Source organism: Eumetopias jubatus, unplaced genomic scaffold (genome assembly GCF_037043125.1).
Source record: "Eumetopias jubatus isolate StellerSeaLion01/CBP00866 unplaced genomic scaffold, mEumJub1_p1.0 scaffold_1, whole genome shotgun sequence".
Classification (NCBI taxonomy): domain Eukaryota; kingdom Metazoa; phylum Chordata; class Mammalia; order Carnivora; family Otariidae; genus Eumetopias; species Eumetopias jubatus.
Genome location: NW_028274807.1, coordinates 20,271,623 through 20,274,745, shown reverse-complemented (window position 1 = coordinate 20,274,745; position 3,123 = coordinate 20,271,623). Strand labels below are relative to the sequence as shown.

At 35.5% G+C, this 3,123-nt stretch overlaps 1 non-coding gene across 1 annotated transcript; it reads left to right on the top strand.

Moving 5' to 3' along the window:
* The first annotated feature begins 2,441 nt into the window (after nucleotides 1-2,441).
* On the top strand, nucleotides 2,442-2,548 carry LOC114219620 (small nucleolar RNA U13). Its single transcript, XR_003611427.1, has one exon. It is a non-coding gene; the product is annotated as a small nucleolar RNA U13 (small nucleolar RNA).
* The last annotated feature ends 575 nt before the right edge of the window (nucleotides 2,549-3,123 follow it).

The following is a 3,123-nucleotide window of genomic DNA, read 5'->3' as shown; positions in this document are numbered from 1 at the left end:
ATGTAGTTATTGTTTCAGTGCCTTCAAAATTAGGAACAGTTGCTGGAGGTGAGTGATGGATGGGATGGGGTAATTGAGTGATGGGCATTAAGGAGGGCACGTGTTATGATGAGCAGTGAGAGTTATTCACAACTGATAAATTATTGAACACTACATCTGAAACTAATGATGTACTATATGTTGGCTAATTTAATTGAAATAAAAAAAAGAAAATAAATAAAATAAAATTAGGAATGGAAGCAGCTCTACTTAATGAATTTAATGAGCAGCATCATTATTGTTTTTCAGCTCACAAAATGAATACAGTTCAATGACTGTATGACCAGATTTTAGGAAAAATAAAAGTTTAAATAAAAGTTATCCAGTGAAAAACAAAACTATGTTCTTTCAGAATTCAGGAACTGCCTTCAGTATGGGCATATTTGTGGCTTAACATCTCTTAAATTTTACTTTCAGTAACATCCTTTCATTGAATCCTGGCAGAATACAATAGTATGAAGGGACATTAAGATCATAGGTCTTTCTTGTAATGAAGTGATAGATTATCTTATTTCTTTTTACTTCCTTCCTCAGTATATCACTTTGAGTAAATGTTGAAGACTGTAATAAATTGACATCATATTTTCAAACCCTCTCTTTTATACTGAAGGTCGTTTGGATAGGTGTTTGCCAGTAGTTTCCAATAAGATGCTATTGTCTATATAATACTTAAAGTAAAATTTCTCAAGGAGCTTTTTTTGGAGGTGGGATTAATGATAATTATGCACAGAAATACACAGCTACTTTGAAGTACCTTTTTAGAAAATAACAAATTGCATTATTGAAGCGTGTATTCATTCTAATGATGTGTATGTTTTAGTTTAATGTTAAATATTCTTAAGTATCTAAGTAATGCAAAGTCAACTAGATCCTTCCTGAGGTTTTTTTAAAAAGGCTTAAGCATGACTAACGCTTAATTACTGTTAAAAAATGAGAATAACTGGGCTCCTGGGTGGCTCAGTAGACTAAGCATCTGCCTTGGGCTCCTGTCATGATCCCTGGGTCCTGGGACGTAGCCCTGCTCAGTGGGGAGCTTGCTTCTCCCTCTCCCTTTGCCACTCCCCCTGCTTGTGCTCTCTTGCTCTCTCTCTCTGTCACATAAATAAATAAATAAAATAAGTTTAAAAAAATTAAAAATGAGAATAACTAACTAAAACATATAATCAAGAGTTAGTGAAATTACATGAAATTTTAGATTCACAGGTTGAGCAAATTCATTTATTCCGGGAATGGTTCTATCTCCCAGCTAATCAAACCAGTAAGGTCTCAACACAAGAATGGGACTCCAGAGACAAACAAGAATCTGAATGTCGACTCTGTCACTCAGTAGCTGTGTGAATGTGGGTAAGTTGCTTAACTTCTCTAAGTCTCAGTTTTCATGTCTGAATAATGAGAATATAATTAGAATGAACCAATGAGATAGATTATATAAAGCCATCTTAACTTTGCTTGTGACTAATAAGCACACCTACATATTTGCTATTCTTATTTTTATATTATTGTTAATACTATAAGCCTTTTAATATACAAATCTAAAATAAATATATTCAAGTAATGTACCATTGATTTTCAATTTGGATAAAAGTATGTATTTATCAACTAAATGATTTCATTAAGTTCTATGTTGTGTATCATTCATTTATATAACTATGTTAAGGTTTAATGTCTTCCAAAACTTACATGTTCAAAGAAACAAACATTTATAAATGGATATGAAATAGTATTTAAGAGAAAGGAATTAGACTATGTTTGGAATCCTGACTGTACTTCTTCCCAGCCGTGTGACCTTAAGCATTTACGTGGACTACCTGTGCTCAGGGCATCCATAGCATGTGTGGAGCATAGGTAAATATTTTTTGCAGAAATCCTATCCATATAAATCATCTGAGTGTCCCTAAATTAGCATGTCTGCCACTTTCTGATACCAGTTGTGCACTATTCAATGAAAGAAATGGCGTAGTGATCAGTGGGAGAGATTAACTTGCCAGACTGCTTTCCTGGAATCACGGACGAGAATCATTAGGCTCTGGGACATCTCTACACATGTGAATGTCAATGCCTCTTGTAACAAACTGACGAGTTAGGAAAGGGTGTTCAAGAGAGTGCCCTAAGGAAAGGAATAGAGGCTGGGTCTGACATGGGAACCAGGCTGGGCTCAGGACTCCCTACTCAGATATACCACTGGTACAAACCTGTGCCAGAAGGGTTTTTTTTTTTTTTTGAAGAAGGCACCCATAAGTATGGGACTTCATGAATCCCAGTGTAGCATGAGCCAAAGTAGCAGCCCTGCTTATCTATGTATGAGATCAGTACTGCTCTGAGCAACAGCCTCCCCAGCTGGAAGATGATGATATGAATACTTCATTTAATATAATGTTATCACAAGCTTTAGAGAAGCCACTGTGCATTTGTACTTCATAAGCATGATGATTGGGTGTTCATGCTGTTGCATGACACGTGCATTCCTCAAACCTTGCCACGATGACTTTGTCACATTATCCATCTGATGTGAAAAAAAAATCAAAAGTACAAAGAGCTCTACAGAAATCAAATGTAAGAAAAGGTCTACCTACAATTCAACTGTTTATTCCTAAATTATGATCACATGCTGTTTAATTTATAAAAATTATAAATAGTTAAAAACTCCCCTTTGACTCCACCAATGCCCAAGACAATTTAAAAATAAATTTTAAATATTCTTCTCTAAAAATATAAAACCTTGAGAATTTACAAATTCCCAAACTTAGTGTGCATCAGAATCATGAGAAGAGCTTGTTAAAAGATGACTGGCACTCAACTTGAGAGTTTCTTTTTCTGTAGGCAGGACTTTATAATTTGCATTTTTAAAAAGTCCCTAAATTGATTCAGATGCCTTGGTGCAGGGACCACCACATTGTTATGAGTTATTCTGATAGTAGCGTCATTGCCCTATTCTTTCTTTTCTATTTGATTTTTTTAAAGATTTTATTTACTTATGTGAGAGATAATGAGAGAGAGAGAGCACAAGTGGGGGGGGAGGAGCAGAGGGAGAGGGAGAAGCAGACTCCCCGCTGAGCAGGGAGCCTGATGCAGGGCTGGATGCCA